At 38.1% G+C, this 18,976-nt stretch overlaps 1 protein-coding gene across 34 annotated transcripts in view; it reads right to left on the bottom strand.

Moving 5' to 3' along the window:
- The window catches only part of BAZ2B (bromodomain adjacent to zinc finger domain 2B), a 456,715-nt gene that overhangs the window by 242,754 nt on the left and 194,985 nt on the right, over nt 1-18,976 (bottom strand). For all 34 annotated transcript variants that reach the window (XM_070070785.1, XM_070070790.1, XM_070070796.1 and 31 more), the window contains one exon: nt 18,787-18,829. The gene's annotated coding sequence lies outside the window, so the exon portion shown is untranslated. The remainder of the gene's footprint in view (nt 1-18,786; nt 18,830-18,976) is intronic.

Raw genomic sequence — 18,976 nt, 5'->3', positions numbered from 1 at the left:
AGTAGTCTCCCATTTCCATTTCCCATCCCTTTTCCGGTCTCTCCTTTTCTCTGGGGGAACCAATGCTCTTAAGCTGCCCTAACTACAAAACTTAGATTTTTGCACTGATGCACTATTTTGTTCCCTGGAGCACTATGGGTACATGTCTATACTCAGTTGTAGCTCAACATGGTGTCTTTTGTTCTCTTGCCACAGTCCTTTATAGGCATGTCTTGATTTATTTCTGCTTTGCTTTATTGTACTTCAAATATTGCATTTTTTACAAGTTGAAGATTTCTTACAATCATGCATCAAACATGTCTATCAGTGCCCTTTTTTTCAGCAGCATGTGCTTACTTTATGACTGTCACATTTCAGTAATTCTCTCAATATTACAAATTTTTTTATTATTACAAAATTTGTTATGATCTGTCATCAGTGATCTTTGATGCAACTATTTCAATCGTCTGGGGGTCCTGGGAACTGCAGTCATATAAGACAGCAAACTTAATAAATACTATGTGTGTTCTGACTGCACCATTGATAGCCTCACACCCTTCCCCCATCCCAGGCCTCTCTATTCCCTGAGATACAATGATATTGAAGTTAGCCCAATAAAAACCCTACAATGGGCTCTAAACCTTCAAGTAAAAGCAAGGGTTGTACAGATCTCTAAATCAAAAGTTAGAAATGACCAAGCTCAGCCAGGCAGGCATACTGAGAGCCAAGACAGGCCAAAAGCTAGGTCTTTTGTACCAGACTGCCAACTTGTGAATGCAAAAGGTAAGTTCTTGAGGAACATTAAATGTGCCACTCCACTGAACTCAAAAATGATACCAAAGCAAAACAGCCTTATTACTAATATGGAAAAGGTTTTACAGTCTAGACAGAAGATCAAACCACCCATAACACTTTAAGCAAAGCCTAATCCAGACTAAGGCCCCAATATTCAGGTCTATGAAGGCTGAGTGTGGGGAGGGAGCTATAGTGCAGTCTGAATCTAACAAAGGTGGGTTTATGGGATCCAAGGAAAGAATTATCTCTCTCTGCAAGTGCAAGAGGAGCAGCAAGTGCTGACATAAAAGCTGCAGCAAGTCATCCCAAAGATCTTACTAGGATAATTGATGAAGGTGGCTGTGCTAAACAACAGATTTTCAATGTAGACAAAATGTCCCACTGAAAGAAGAGGCCATTGGGGACTTTTCATAGTTAGGGAGGAGAAGTCACATCCCGGCATCCAAAAACAGGCAGACTCTCTTGTTAGTGGCAAAGGCAGCACACTTTTCATGGGGTCATAGCTGCCAAAGATGGTGATTCCTCTAATGAATCTGGACAGAGAAAACTGAAAACTTCTGGAAAGGAGGTACCATTTAGATGCCATTAAGAACATTCTTAATTCACAGCAGGAGGCCAAAACATCAATATCTAACAGGAGTTTGGAAGAAATTCGTTCCAAACTCCAGTGGTGACAGGGAAGGTTTTAAGATGCCAGTGAGGGAAGTATCTGCAGATACGGTGAAAATAGCAAGAGAATCAAATAGGAAGTAGAGTCCAAAGATATGACTGAATTCCTGCAATCTCAAGAAGAAACTTTTTTTAAAAATTTTTTTGACAGGCAGAGTGGACAGTGAGTGAGAGAGAGAGAGAAAGGTCTTTGCTGTTTGTTCACCCTCCAATGGTCGACGCGGCCGGCGCGCTGTGGCCAGCACACCACCCTGATCCGATGGCAGGAGCCAGGTACTTATCCTGGTCTCCCATGGGGTGCAGGGCCCAAGCACTTGGGCCATCCTCCACTGCACTCCCGGGCAACCGGGACAGAATCCGGCGCCCCGACTGGGACTAGAACCCGGTGTGCTGGCGCGCAAGGCGGAGGATTAGCCTAGTGAGCCACGGCACCGGCCAAGACATTTTAATAACCAATGATGAACTGCTTGTTATGAATGAGCAAAGATTCCTCAGGTGGAATTTATTTCTAAAGAAGATTCTACAAACACTGTTGAAATAACAAAGGATTAAAAATATTAAATACACTTAGTTGATAAAGCAACATCAGAGTTTTTAGGGGATTGACTCCTCTTTTGAAGAAAATTCTGCTTATTTTAAAATACCACAAAACACATGTTACAGAGAATGTGTCACAAAGGAAGTCACCTTCAATTTTATCTTAGTTTAAGAATGGGGGGAGGGGCAGTATTGTGGCATAGTGGGTAAAAACCGGTTGGTGGACACCCCTGGGAGTTTGTAGAGAACTGTGACTGTGGGACCCAGATGTAACCAGAGAGGGCTGTCTTTATCACTCTCCTCCAACCTTGTGCAGAAATAAGGGGCCACAGGACTGTATCTTGGGACTCAGTGATGGGCTAATGAAGCTCAACACTAGGCAGATCCTAACAGTTTCTATCCCAAAGCAAATGCCAGTGGACAAAGTCTCTAGATTTTCACCAGTATGAGGTGGATACCTGTGTCCTGGTAAGACAAACTTATTTTGGTGTGTGTTACCACCAGACTCTTGCAGGCCTGGTGTGTATCCCCAAAGACTGCACAGGGCCAGGTGACTGTGAGATGCAGGTGTGACCCACTGAGGGCCTGCCTGAATAGTTGAGGGTCTGCCTGTAACAATCCTCTTACAACCTTGGACAGACATAAAGGAACCACAGGACTATTTCTGGACTTTCTTTTTTCTTTCTTTTCTTTTCTTTTTTTTTTTTTTTTTTTTTTTTTTTTTGACAGGCAGAGTTAGACAGTGAGAGAGAGAGAGAGAGAGAGACAGAGACACAGAGAAAAAAGGTCTTCCTTTTTCCGTTGGTTCACCCCCCAAAATGGCCAATACGTCTGGCACGTTGCAGCCGGCGCGCTGCACCGATCCGAAGCCAGGAGCCAGGTGCTTCTCCTGGTCTCCCATGCGGGTGCAGGGCCCAAGGACCTGGGCCATCCTCCACTGCACTCCTGGGCCACAGCAGAGAGCTGGACTGGAAGAGGAGCAACCGGAACAGAATCTGGTGCCCCAACTGAGACTAGAACCCTGGGTGCTGAAGCCGCAGGCGAAGGATTAGCCTAGTGAGTGCAGCGCCGGCCTATTTTTGGACTTAATGCTAGGCTAATCCCTGTTACCAGATGAGTGCCTGCAGACAAAGCCTCTGGACCTGATTGAGAGGTCTGTGGTTCCAGCTGAGTGGTCTTACGCCACAGCCAACATCACCAATGGCTAATAAGTACCGCATTAAGCAGCTAGTCAATCTCAGCAGCAGATGGACCACAGCGGGTTGAGCTTTGCTCTTACCCATAGGACACACCGATCTTGGTGGGCTGAGGGCTCCGGCGATCATCCAGAATTATGGCAATGGTGGAAACAAGTCAAGGAGCCTGAGTCTATCACAAGCCCTGGAATAGTCTTGTGGGGATGGACTATTCCTTTTTAGGCACTTCCACTAGTTATACTGAATAACGCATCAACTGTGGATTTGGGACAGACTTGAGTTTATTTGTATTTTAAGACTGAATCACTAAAAACTATCTGGGGCACATCTGGGGAAAATTTCAATACAGGATGGAGAATTTTAGTGCTGAAATAGAAGTATCCATAGGCCTAGAGAAAATAAACAGCCTTCTCCTGGCTTTGGATTGGCGCAGCTCTGGCCAATGCAGCCATTTGGGGAGTGAACCAGCAGATGGAAGACCTCTCTATCTCTTTTTCTTTTTCTCTCTTTCTCTTTCTCTCTCTCCCTCTGCCTTTCTGTAAATCTACCTCTCAAATAAATAAATCTTTAAAAAATTTTAAAAAATAAACAGCCTTCTTAGAACTTTTGGAACAGCCACAAATGAAGGCAGCTCTGTATACCTAATCCTTGAGTATGCAGACCATCAAGAATCAATTTAACTTCAAGGGAACCATGACCTCACCTAAACAGCAAAATAAGGTGCCAGAAATCAACCATTTAGGAACTGAAATTTTCAAATGCTTCAAAATAACTGTTTTAAGGAAACTCAATTGAATTCAAGAGAACACAGAGACATAATTCAACATTGTAATAGAATTTGGATAGAGATGGAAGTAATTAAATAAAATAAAGCAGAAATCCTTCAACTAAAAAGTAGATAGTGAAATTTAAAAAATGACAGAAGGCATCAAGAGCAAAATTAGTCAAGAAGAATCAATGAGCTAAAAACAGTCTATTTGAAAATACATAGTTTGGAGGAAGGAAGAGAATTAACAAGAATGAAGAAAGCATATGGGAAATATAGAACAGCCTAAAAAGAGCAAATACTTGAGTTATTAATCAAGAAGGATCTAAGATTGCCAAAGTAAGCCTATTCAAAGAGGTAATAATGGGAAACTTCCCAATCTAGAGAAAGACACAACCCAACCAAGTCTACTTCACAATATATTACAATCAAGCTCTCCAAGGTTAAAGATAAAGAGAGGATATTCCAGCCTGCAGCAGAAAAGCAAATAACACAAAGGGGTCCCAATTTACCTGACTGCAAACTTAGCAGAAACCTCAAAAGCCAATAAGAAATGGAATGAAACTTTTACATACTAACGGGAAAAAAAATATCAGCCAGGAACACTGCATCTAGCAAAGTTTTCCTTCAGACATTATGTAGAGATAAAGATATCACCAAACAAACAAAAGCTAATAGAATTTACACCACTAGATGTGTTACAGGAAATGCTATAGAGAGTTCTTCAAACAGAAAGGAAAAGATGGAAACTACTACAAAAAAAATATCAGAAGGTAGAGAACTCAGTGGTAAGAGTAACTACGAACAATAAAATATTCTATTGTAATTACTTATATTACTTATATAATTGTATATTACATTATACTACTTATATAATCACTTATATTTTTACCACAAAAACTAAAAAAAACTATAACCACTGTATTAAAATATTTTAAAACAACCAATATTGAAGAGGTCAAATGCAATATGAAAAATTCAAAATGTGGGGAGTACCGCAACATAAATGTAGAGTTCTTTATTAGGATTCCTTATCTCTCTTTTTGTTTGTCTCTTCCCTTATCTTTACCATCAATGTTAAGGTGATGTCATCTCAAGACAGCTGGCTATAGCCATAAGCCTATGGTAACCACAAAATAAGAACCTATAACAGACTTATCAAAATTAGTAAGCAAGGACTCAAAGTACACCAGTAAAGGAATGCTGTAAGAAAGAAAAACAGAAGGAACTATGAAAAAATACAAAACAAATATAAAATGGTAGTAGTAATGCCTTGCCTTATTAATAATTACCTTAAATGTTAAATTACTGAATCAAAATAGATAGATAGAAGGGGCTGGCACTGTGGCATAGCAGGTAAAGCAGCCCTCTGACGTGCCGGCATCCAATATGGGTGCCAGTTAGATTCCTGGCTGCTCCACTTCAGATCCATTCCCTGCTAATGCGCCCTGAGAAAGCACAGGAAGATGGCCCAAATCCTTGGGCCCCTGCACCTGCGTGGGAAGACCTGGAGGAAGCTCCTGGCTTCTGGCTTTGGATCGGCTCAGCTCCAGCCATTGCAGCCATCTGGGGAGTGAACCAGTGGATGGAAGACTCTTTCTCTGCCTCTGCCTCTCTGTAGCTCTGCCTTTCCAATAAACAAACAAATCTTAAAAAAAAAAAAAAATAGATGAAATAAAAAACAGGACCTAACTATAAGCTGCTTACAAGAAACTAACTTCATCTCTAAGCACACACACTGACCAAAAGTAAAAGCATGGAATGGGATATTTCATTCAATGAAACCCATGAAACCCAAAATAAAGTGGGTGTAGCCACCCTTCTATCTGATAAAATAATTTTAAAGCAAGAATAATAAAAAGAGACCAGGGAGGTCATTATATATTGATAAAGAACTCAATTCAGGAAGAGGAAATAGCACTTACAAATAAATACATATGTACCCAATGTCAGAGCATCAAAATACATACAGCAAATACTAATATAGCTACAAGGAGAGATAAACTCCAATACAATGATAGTAGGAGACTTTAACACCCCACTTTCAGAAATGAACACATTATCCAGACAGAAAATCAATAAAAAAAAAAAAAAAAAGAATTGTATTGTACCTTAGATAAGCTGGACCTAACAGATATCTACTGAACTTTCCATCCAACAGCTGCAGAACATTATTCTCATAAGCACAGGGAACGTTTTCCAGGACAGATCATATGGCATGTCACAAAAAAAGTCTCAACAAATTTAAAAGAACAGAAATCTTATCAAGTATTCTTTTTTCACCACAGTGCAATGAAACTAGAAATCAACAATAAGAAAAAACTTTAGAAAATACACACATACATGGGAATTACACAACTCTTCATTAATAATCAGTAGATCAATGAAGAAATCAAAGAGGAAATTTCGAAATTTCCTGAATGAAAATGGAAACACAACACACCAAAACCTATGAGATACATCAAAAGTAGTAGTAAGAGGGAAATTTATAGCAATCAATGCCTGCATTAAAGAAAATCAGAAAGATATCCAATAAACAACTTATCACTGCACCTCAAGGAACCAGAAAAACAACAAATCAAGTTCAAAATTGCTGGAAGGAAAGAAATAATAACATTCAGAACACACATAACTAACATGGAGACTAAAAAAATTAAAAACCTACAAAATATCAATGAAATGAAGAGCTGATTCTTTGAAAAGGTAAAGAAAAAGAATAAAAGCTCACCAGACTAATCAAGAAAAAAGAGGATTCAAATATATAGGATCAGAAATTAAAAATGGTGATGTTACATCTGACAGAAATACAAAGTATTGTTACAGATTAGTAAGAACATAGGCGCTGGTTCAAGTCCCAGCTCTTCTACTTCCAATCCAGCTCCGAGCAAATGCACCTGGGAAAGCAGCAGAGGATGGTCCAAGTCCTTGGGCCCCTATATCCACATGAGAGACCCAGAAGAAGCTCCTGGTTCCTGATTGGCCCAGCTCTGGCCATTGCAGCCATTTGGGAATGAACCAGTGGATGTAAGCTCTCTCTCTGTGTCTACCTCTCTGTGTAACTCTTTCAAATAAGTAAAAACAAAAAAAAAATCTGCAAAAAAAAATTTGGTAGATACAGAAGTAGCATTTGGTAAAATTCAACACTGCTTCCCAATGAAAACTTTGATCAAATTAGTCATAGAAGGAACAAATTTCAACACTATAAAGGCCAACACTTCATATAATATTGAAAATCTGAAGGCTTTTTCTCTAAGATTTGGAGCAATACAAGGATGCCTACTTTCACCACTTTTATTCAACATAAGACTTAATGTCCTAGCTAGAACAGTTAGGCAAGAGAAGGAAATAAAAGGCATTCAAAGTGGAAAAGAGGAAGTCAAATTGTCACTGTTCACAGATGACATGGTCTTACATTTAGAATACCCCAAATACTTCACCAAAAAGCTGTTGGACCTAATAAATAAATTCAGCAAAGTTTCAGAATACAAAGTCAATAAACAAAAATCAGCAGCTTTGGTATTCACCAATAATGAATCATCTGGAAAAAAAAAAAAAAAAACAAGAAAGCAATCTCATTTCTAATAGCTACAAAAATATAAATTTTTAAATACTTGGGAATAAATTGAACCAAGGTGGTGAAAGATCATTACAATGAAAACTATAAATCACTAATGAAAGACTGGAGGATACATGAAAGAGAGAGACAAGGAGACATTTCATATTCATGGGTTGCAAGAATCAATATAGTCAAAGCAATTTATGGATTCAATGTAATCCCTATCAAAATCCCAAAGATTTTGACTATATTTTTCACAGAACTAGAAAAACCACTACTAAAATTTGTACTGAACCACAAAAGACTCTGAATAGCCAAAGTCATCCTGAGCAAAAATAACAAAATAGGAGATATTATACTACCAGACTTTAAAATATATCACAAGGCTACAGTAACTGAACAGTATGGTATTGGCACAGAAACAAATCCATAGACCAGTGGAACAGAAGAGAGACTCTGCAATTAAACCAACACATCTACAGCCAACTGAACTGTGAAAAACGTACTTAGAACATGCATTGGGAAATAGTCTTTTCAATATTTGGTTATGGAAAAACAGGATATTCACATGCAGCAAAAATGAAGCTTGATCTGCAACTCTCACCAAAGACATAAATGAACTCAAAAATGAATTAAAGATCTAAATGTGAGTAATGAAACTCTGAAACTATCAGAAGAAAACATAGGGTAAGCACTTCAGGACACTGGAATAGATAAGAATGTTCTAGATCAGAGCACCAAATCACAGGAAATGAAAGCATACACAAATGTAAATTCAAAAAAAAAATGAAAAGGCAAAGGAAACAATCAACAAGTGAAAAATGGGAGAAAGTATTTACAAGATATTAATCAGACAAGAGGTTAATATCTAGAATATATAAAGAACTCAAACAACTTAATAATAAAAAATACAAAAGATTCAATTTTTAAATGGGTAGTAGATCTAAATATATATTTCTTAAAGAAAGACATACAAACGGACGACAAGTACTTAATAAAATGTTCAATATCACTAATCATCAGGGAAATGCAAATCAAAACCTCAATCAAAAAATGCAAATCAAAAACTCAATCAAAAAAACACAGAAGAAAATAAATGTTGGTGTGGAGAAAACAAGTGTGGAGAAAGGGGAACATCTGCCCACGATTGGTGTGAATGTATATGAGTATAGCCACTGAGGAAATAGTATGCAGTTTCCTCAAAAAATTAAAAATAAAACTATTACATGATTCAGCAATCCCATTCCTGGGATCTGTCTGCGTTCCAATGTTTATTGCAGCCCTATTCAGAATAACCAGGAAGTGGAAACAGCCTAAATGTCCATCCACTAATGAATGGATAAAGAAAATGTAGTACATATATACAATGAAATACTATTTGGTCATTAAAAATAGGATGAAATCTTGTCGTTTGCAACAGCATGAATGGAACGGGAAGTCATTGTGTTAACTGAAATAAGCCAAGCATGGAAAGACAAATATCACATTTCACTCTTAAATGGCGTCTGAAGAAAAGGTGATCTCATAGAAATTCAAAAAATACGATGGTAGTTACCAGAGGTCGGAGATGTGGGTAAGGAGGGAGGTGGAAATATTAATAGACAGGTACTAGGATCATAGCTAGATAGGAGTAAGAAATTCTGGGGTTCTACTGCACACTAGGGTAACTATAGATAATATTAACATATATTTCTCTTAAAAAAAACTAGAAGATAGGAATTTGGAAGTTTTCACTATAAAGGAATGTTAAATGCTTGAAAGGAAAAATATTTTTACCCTGATTGGATATTACACAGTCTGTATGTGTAGCAAAACATCTTAGAGTACCCCATACGCATGCATAATTTTTATGTATGATAAATTTTTAATAAAAAAGAATAAATAAAATGCATCCTTATAAGAACAGCATCTGGATTATTTGTACTTGGTAGACTTCTTTTTAATACCCATGACATTCCACTAACTTAGGTACTCTCTTGATACTCTATAACAGAATTTTAAGTATAGAAACAAAAATTTGCCATTTTTGTCAAAATCCTCTCTCTGTCAATTTTTGCTTTAATATATTTATATAAAAAGGTAAATGTTATAATCCTACAACTCAGATTATAACACCCTTCTTCTCATCTCTAACAATATCTGCAGAGCACACTTGTTTCTTAGGTACTCCTTGACTACCATTTCTGCAAATGTACATATCAGAGCAGAACTGGGTATTGGTGTACAAAGAGAGAGCATAAGAACAATTTATAGGCCAAATGAAAAATATTTATCTCATCCAGGTATTTGCTGATTATAATCAGAAAATATCAAACCAAAGGAAAAAAAATGGCTTTTCTTTTATATCCTTTGATGCTTCTAAAATTATCTAAATCTGTTAAAACTTTTTCTGTTTCAGGAAGATTTATTAAACAGTAGCTCACTTAAATTTTTCGGATAAATAACAATTTATGTTTAGAGGCCAGCAATGTGGCATAGCAGGTATAGCCTCCAGCTGTGATGCCAACATTCCATATGTGTACTGGTTCTAGTCCTGACTGCTCCACTTCTAATCCAGTTCCCTGCTAATGTGCCTGGGAAAGCAGGAGAAGATAGCTCAAATGCTTGGGCCTCAGCCACTCACATGGGAGACCAGGATGAAGTTCCTGGGTCCTGGCTTTGGCCTGGCTCAGCCCTGACTGCTGCTGCCACTTGGGGAGTGAACCAGCAGATGGGAAGTTTTTTTTTTTTTTTTTTGGACAGGCAGAGTGGACAGTGAGAGAGAGACAGACAGAGAGAAAGGTCTTCCTTTGCCGTTGGTTCACCCTCCAATGGCTGCCGCGGCTGGCGCACCACGCTGATCCGAAGCCAGGAGCCAGGTGCTTCTCCTGGTCTCCCATGCGGGTGCAGGGCCCAAGGACTTGGGCCATCCTCCACTGTACTCCCGGGCCATAGCAGAAAGCTGGCCTGGAAGGGGGGCAACCGGGACAGAATCTGGCGCCCTGACCGGGACTAGAACCTGGTGTGCCGGTGCCACAAGGCGGAGGATTAGCCTATTGAGCCACAGCGTCGGCTCTCTGTAGCTCTTTCAAATAAATAAATAAAGCTTTTTTTTAAAAAAAAAATTAATGTTTAAATCAAATGATTGTGCAACACCGTACACTTTCATTTCTCCAAAAGAAGTTTAACTTGGGCCTTGGCAGCAGGGTAACATTTATTTCTACAGTCCCTCAAAAAATCATTTTTTGTTAAAATAGTACAACTTTTGAAGGAGCTACAGTAGGGGTGATGGAGGGTTTCTTTTATTCAAATAAACATGTAGGAATATCAATGGAAAGTGGATCTATATGAAGTAATTTAAATGTCTGTTACATACCAATTTTGAATATAGTATTCAAAATATTCAAACTCCAGAAATATAAAATATTTAAGATACAGTTTTTAATTTCACTTTATTAATATTTTTTAAATTTAAAATTTTTAGCTTTATTAGGTGGCATCAAATATAGAAATTACCATGTAATATTTTACTTTTGACTTGGTCCTTATTATATTTTATCAAAGACATTTTAAAACTGATTATAACTCTACCTCTGGTGTTAGATAAATTACTTATATGAAAGGCAGAGTGAGGGCCGGCGTCGCAGCTCAAAAGGCTAATCCTCCACCTGCGGCGCCAGCACCCTGGGTTCTAGTCCCAGTCAGGGCGCCGGATTCTGTCCTGGTTGCCCCTCTTCCAGTCCAGCTTTCTGCTATGGTCCAGGAGTGCAGTGGAGGATGGCCCAGGTCCTTGGGCCCTGCACCCACATGGGAAACCAGGAGAAGCACCTGGCTCCTGGCTTCGGATCACAGCGGTGCACCAGCTGCAGCGGCCATTGTGGGGTGAACCAACGGCAAAGGAAGACCTTTCTCTTTGTCTCTCTCTCTCTCACTGTCCACTCTGCCTGTCAATAAATAAATAAAAGAAAGAAAGAAAGGCAGAGTGAAATAGAGAGCAAGATCTTCCATCTGTTAGTTTATTTCCCAAATGGCCACAAGGCAGGAGCCAGGAACTTCATGCGGGCCTCCCACGTGGGTGGCAGGGGCCCAAGTACTTGGCTCATCATCTGCTGTCTTTGGGGTGTGCATTAGCAGGGAACTGGATTGGAAGCAAAATAGCTGGGATTCCAACAAGTGCTCCTCAATATGGGATGCCAACAATGTGGGTGGTGGCTTAACCTCCCAATCCACAGTTGGCCTCTACCTAGCGTCTTAAAATTCAGCGAGCAACTAAATGTTAGCTTTGTTCTACCTTATTTAACATTTATATCAAAATATATTAAAAATATGTGATGGAAAGATCAAAAATAATATTGAAATTATAAATGCTAAAGAGTTTAGCATCAGGGACCTTGCACTTACTAAACTTTTTGGTTTATAAATTCCTATAAGATCTAATTTTAATGCTCATTGCCTTCCTCAAAGTTTACATTTTAACAGTACTGGACTAAATCTCTGCATCTCTCCGCACATACATTCTTTCAAATTTACATGACTATTTCCCTCCTCTTCCCAGATTTCTTTTCTAATTTATACTCCAAAAACCTAGCCCAGCAGTGTTTCTCCTCTGTAAAGGTTTCCATGCTCCCTGCTCCCGCAGTGAATCATTCTTTTTCATTCTACTCCTAAATGTAAGCAGAGTTTCAATAAAACAAACCAAATGGGAAAAGTCAAGACTTTTTTTTAAATCTTTTTTTATTTTTGGACAGGCAGAGTTAGACAGTGAGAGAGAGAGAGAGACAGAGAGAAAGGTCTTCCTTTTTCCGTTAGTTCACTCCCAAAATGGCCACTATGGCCAGCACGCTGCAACGATCCAAAGCCAGGAGCAAGGTACTTATCCTGGTCTCCCATGCGGGTGCAAGGCCCAAGGACTGGGCCATCCTCCACCGCACTCCTGGGCCACAGCAGAGAGCTGGACTGGAAGAGGAACAACCGGGACAGGACTGGCGCCCTAGCCGGGGCTAGAACCCAGGGTGCTGGGACCACAGGCAGAGGATTAGCCAAGTGAGCCGCGGTGCCAGCCAAAAGTCAAGATTTTTTAACAGTAGCGTAAACTTTCTTTGTCAAACTACTTCAGCGTATCAAGATTAGTTTTGGCCACTAAGGGATAGCCCAAAAGTCAGTGGTTTATATGAGAGAGAAGTTTATCTCTATAACATGAAAGTCCAGATGCAGACAGCCCAGAGCAGGCAGTGTGACTTCATGAAGCTATCAGGGACTTCCTATCTTACTGCTTTGCTGCTCATTTTCTGTATGTGGTTTGCATTTGTGGTCTAATGATCTCATGTGCATTTAAACCAGCAAGGAGGAAGGGGAAAAAAGGTAGCAGGCACCCCCTCCTCTAAGGATGCTTCCTGAAAGTTGCACAAACTACTGCTTGAATATCTCTAGCCATAACTTAGTCACATGACTTCACCTAGCGGCAGGTGAGACTGGGGAAATGACATTTACATTTTAGGTAATGATGTTCCAGGAAAAAATCAGAAGAGGAAGAAAATCAATATTGGAAACAATTATCAGCCATCGCCATGGCTGGCTATATAGCATATCTGTGTTAGGTACCTAATTGACATTTTTTTTTTTTGACAGGTAGAGTTAGTGAGAGAGAGAGACAGAAAGGAAGCTCTTCCTTCCGTTGGTTCACCCCCCCAAAATGGCCGCTATGGCCATCTTGCTGTGCTGATCCGAAGCCAGGTACCAGATACTTCCTCCTGGTCTCCCATGCGGGTGCAGGGCCCAAATACCTGGGCCATCCTCCACTGCACTCCCTTGCCACAGCAGAGAGCTGGACTGGAAGAGGAGCAACCGGGATAGAACCCGGCACCACAACCAGGACTAGAACCCGGGGTGCTGGCGCCGCGGGCAGAGGATTAGCCTAGTGAGCCGCGGTGCTGGCCCCTAATTGACATTTTAAATTTATTATCTACTACCAGTATTTCTAAGTGTGCACAATACAAAAGCATATGCTAATTCAATCTCAACCTTAATTAAGTTAAATATTTCTATTGTTAGAGATTTATCTCCATAAAATTTCTACAATATTAATGATAAAATTAGTGAAAATAAAAAATTTAATTTTTTTGAGAGAGACAGAAACTGAAACAAAGAGTTCTCATTTGCTGGTTAACTCTCAAAATGCCCACCACAGCTGAGGCTAAAGCCAGAGACAGGAACTCAATCCAGGTCTCCTACATGAGTGGCAGAAATCCAACTACTTGGGCCATTAACTGTTATCTCTGGAGGCCTGCACTGGCAGGAAGCTGGAATGAGGAGCTGGAAATAGGACTCACACCGATGCACTCCACTGTAGGATGTGAATTGTAAAAATAAAAACAGACTAGGTTCTAACAGATTAAGCAAAATTAGGTTGAGTCTAACTTCTCATCCTATAATTTTAAGTACCGTTACAGATGATGGTGGTGATGGTGAGGGTCAAAGGACTTTAGTATGTGTCATCAACTGTGCCAAATGCTTCATAAGCATTATTTCACCCAATATCATAAATACCCCTAAGATATATTAGCTCTACTGCAGAGAAGAAAACTCCAGATCTTAGAGTAAGTAATTGCCTCAAGAGCACAACACCTATACGTGTATAATCAGCAGACCAAAACCTTAAAAGGTTTTCCTGACCCCAAGTCCATGTTCCTGACTATTATGTATGTTACCTCCCCTCAAACTATTTTCTTATCCATTATATTACAGGAGTGTAGTGTAAAGTTGTGATATTTTGGTTTCTATCCACAGTTCCCAGCTCATTACTCCTAAGCCCTTGTTATTTCTGAAGCAACTAGAAATAAAGTTTAAGAGCATTAAGTCTCAGAAAGCAAAGTCTCTTTCACTTTGTCCTTTATTTCCCAAGGCAGCTAGACCATTAATATTGGATTTCTCTTCCCCAAGGCACCTTGTAGCTACCAGCCATGATGAAATCTGTGACCCTACCTCGTCTGATCTACATGATAAGAACCTCCACAGGTCAGAGGGGTCCCACCGCATACTCTGGAGAAAGAAAGGCTGAACAGAGATGAAGAATATGGACAGGCTAGCCTTGCTGGGGTTGTCTATAAGCATCAGATCATATCCTTTTGGCCAATCACATTTTGACATAGCTGTCCATGCCTATGCAATGAAGTCTGTAACAGCCCAAAAGTACAGGGTTCAGAGAACTTCTGAATAGCTGGAGACATAGATGTTCCTGGAGGGCAGTGCCCCAGAGAGGGCATGGGAGGGCTGCATCCCTTCTCCCTTTTCTCACCTAATGCATATCTTCATGTGTATCCTTTTTAATATATACTTATAATAAACCAGTAAATGTGAAGTGTTTCCCTGAGTTCTCTGAGCCACTTGAGCAAAGTAACAGAACCTGAACTGAGGATAGAAACCCCAATTTATTGTCAGTTTGTAAAACCACCTGGGGCATATGATTGGTATATGAAGGAGGCAAAAGCCCCTGAGGAATAAGTTCTCAGCTTGTGGCTCTAGCACTACATCTCTAGGGTGATAGCATCAAAATTGTATTGAATTAGAGGGCACTCAGTTGGTGTCCTCTGCAGAACTGCATGCTTGCTGATGGGGAGAAATCCCTACACCTTCTCAGATCACAGAAGACTTACGTTTTGATTGTGGTGGTGCAAGAGCAGAAGAAAGTTTGTTTTTCAAATAAAACAATCTAAACTTTTCTGAAATTCGTTCTGGGGGCCAGCATAGCACAGCAGGTAAAGCTGCCACCTGGACAACCAGCATCCCATATGGGCACCGGTTTGTGTTTGGCTGCTCTATATCCAATCTAGCTCCCTGGTAAAGGCCTGGGAAAAGCAGCAGAAGATTTGGGTCTCTACCACCCACGTGGGAAACCAGGTTGAAGCTTCTGGCTCCTGGCTTTGGCCTGGCTCCACCCCAGCCATTGGGGCCATTTAGGGAGTGAACCAGTGAATGGAAGATCTCTCTCTCTCTCTCTTTCTCTCTCTGTCTCTCTGTCTAACTCTGAGCTTCAAATAAACAAATAAATAAATAAATCTTTAAAAAATACATACATACATACAGACATAAATGCAATTCATTTTGGCCTTTTAAAATGTTGGCATTCTAATGAGGTCTACCCCCTTTCCCAAATAAAAGGACATTATTTTAAAAGATCCCCTTGGTTTCTTCAGTGTAACTTACATAAGCCTGTGTAGTTACTATTAATGTATATAATGCAAAAAGTAGAAGTCCATATATTAATACTATCAACAAAAGGGCCACAATGTGTAAGTTTGGTCAATTTGGATGTCTGAAATAAATTTCTGATGTTGATGGTTAATTTCATGTCCCTCTGTATGTCTCTATCAGAGCAATCCACGAAGTGACATGAATAAGACAGAAGAATGGTAAATGAATATTATATTTAAATCTCAAGCAATCTTTTTAAATATATGAGGATGTCTCAAAAATTAATGGAAAATGGAATTAACAGATAAGTTTATTTTTTATTCCAAATAAATCTGAAACCCATGCATAGTTTTTTCATGGTATGCAGTTCTCAAGAACTTTTTGAAGACCCTCGCATATAATATATCATTTTACAGTTGAACATACTGAGGCACAGATGACTTGCTATAGATGTTACACAGTGAATCAGTACTTGAACTCTATCTGGTTCTAAAACAAATGCTCTTTTCTATCCACCCCTCTTCACTTGATGAAATAAAAAACCTCCTCTCTAATGTGCTACCGACATATAATCATCTCTCTAAGCCCCTCCCTCATCATCCTAATTGAAAGTACTTCTTCCTCCCTAAGAATTGAGTGATGCTTAATTTTTATTATTCCTATGTTACCAGTGCCATATGCTTCCTTATATTTTGGATATTTATTTTAATACACATCTTACATATTATTTAATTACAGAAATACATGTGTTAATAGCCTTACTTCAATTTTAACATAAGAAAACCAAAGTTATCAGTTGACTTAATACTTTCTAGAGGTATCAATGACTGCACTATCAATATTTGCTGACTACTGTGATAAGATATGCATTAAAAGAAATATGCAAAATATAAAAGAACATATGGTATCACTAACATGGGTGTAGTAAAAATGAAGCATGCCCAACTATCAGGGACAAACATTCTCATTTAGGTTGATGAGGGACGGTCTGAGAGAGATGATTATATGTGGGCAGGGCATTGGAGCAGAGGTTTGATTTCATCACAAGAAACTTTGAAAGCATAAAAAAGGAAAGGAATATTGAGGTAAAGAGAATGTGTGAATGTAAGTATGGAGCCCAAATGTATGTTCAAGTTGTAATATGTAATCTACATTGTGCAAAATGTAAGCTTCTTGCTCTTGGTTACTAGGATGTATGGCTGGAAAACATGTTGGAATTAAAGAAGGGATCTTTAGTATCAAGTTAGAAAGTCTTATTTTGATCCACTAAGATATGAAAGTCACAAAATCCCTTCAAGTTGAAAATAAAAGGAATAGACAGAGCAAGACTTAATAAGATTAAATTGAGGACCTTGTACAAGTTTCAGTGTCACTGATGATTGCCAGAAAGAAAGAAGACCAGTTAAAAGGTTTTGACATTTCTGTGGATGAGATACACAGGAAAAAAAAAAAGAAATTCCTTAACTTTGGAAAACTTTTAAGGAAAAAAAATAAAGTGTATATTATATAATATATAAATATCTGCTAGAGCTTCTGCTCTGAAGCAGTGTGAACTATCCCCTCTCTGCCTACAACATTCTACAGTGTTGGCTCTTACTATGCCATTGCATCACACCAGCTTACACTGCTTTGACTTCTCTATTTTCTTTTAATAAATCAGCCCTTTCTTGGCCTCACTTCACTGCAACTACTCTGTCATCAGCAACACTTGAATTGCCTCTCAGGAGCACCCTCAATGGCAGTCAGTGTTGAAATCCATCCTCTCTCCTTATCTCAAGATGCTAGGAGAAACCTCACAATCCTGATATTATGACAAAATAAAGGTTTCAGTTATGAACCTCTCATATGAATACTTCTTAGTCTTTAACTTATTTTATATTTGACAATATTGAAATTATGGGATTTAGAACAGCTACAAGGAAATGTTCTCTAATATTATCCTAAAAATGAACTGTGAGAGACAGCACTTTTAAAGTAAGGGGAAAAAAATGACAAAAACCTTTTCATGCAATGCTAATGTTAACTTCCTTGATTGTAAGGCACTAGATGTTAAACAAAAGATAATTACAAGAAATATGTTAATATTTTGTTGTAAAATATCTAGTTAGGGTAATAAAGTTCTGATTAAGAAATAGCAAACAATCACACAGCTACAAATCAGAGAAAGCTAAAATGTCCTCCTATCAGGTAAATGAATGAACATTCCATAGATATCAGGAGAATGATGATAAAGCTTTTAAAAATACAATAAAATTCTTTCCAGTCTTTGAACAATGTTGAACTTAACAGATGAATCAGTTTTCAAAAGACATGTTCAAACATAAATACAAATTTTGATTATATATAGATCTACACTTCTGATGATTATTGCTTTTATACTTAATGAGAAATTAAAACATATCATTGAGTAATTTACTTAACATGTAATTCTGTTAAATAAAAGGATTTTTCAAAAATGCTATAAAATCTCATGACTAATTTAGATTTCACAAGTTAAAATTTTATAATATTGTAGATGAAGGCCTTAGATAAGGTTTTCCTTTACCTAACATATTTCACAACATTATTAGCTAACATTATTACACAAAATAAAAATAAACACTTAAAATCAAAGAAGAAAACTGTCAATTACACACAATGACTATCTTTTGTTCAAACAACTTTCTACATTTGGAACTCTATAATTTATTTAATTGTCAGTTAAAAAGTTAAGCAAGAAGCCTAAGAATTCTTATTAATACTATGTTTTCATAATCTTTCCTCAATTATTCATTACAGTCTCAAATAATTTTATTTTTTATATTTTGCCCATTACTTTAAACTTTTTCCCTTTTATTAAGTAAAAACAAAAACAGATAATGTTCATAGTATTTTTCACACTGAAATATATCAATATAATCAGGAATATTATGTGTTAGAAGTAATTTTCATTATAAGTGTTTTATATTCCTTAAAGCAATGAAAAGTTTAAGTAATTTAGAAGTGGGAGATGTGATTCATGAAAATTATAAATATTCAACTGGCTAGTGAAAGAAACAAAAATAATTTAAAATTTTAAGTATTTTCTAACTCAATTCTTATTCTCAGAGACATAAAAACCTTAAAAGTTTTGGTCTTACTGTGATCAAAGTAGTCAATCTTGTGACATTACTGTTGAGAAACCTGCAACAGGAAAACAGAATTAGCAATCTTTACCTTACACTTAGTAATTCCAAAAACTAAACTTTGTATACAACTTTTGTCTTTCTTGATGTCATAAACCAGATTTAAATTAAACATCAGGAAATATAATTGCCATGACACAAATAA

Source organism: Oryctolagus cuniculus, chromosome 3 (assembly GCF_964237555.1).
Source record: "Oryctolagus cuniculus chromosome 3, mOryCun1.1, whole genome shotgun sequence".
NCBI lineage: Eukaryota > Metazoa > Chordata > Mammalia > Lagomorpha > Leporidae > Oryctolagus > Oryctolagus cuniculus.
This window is presented reverse-complemented; position numbering and strand designations above follow the sequence as displayed.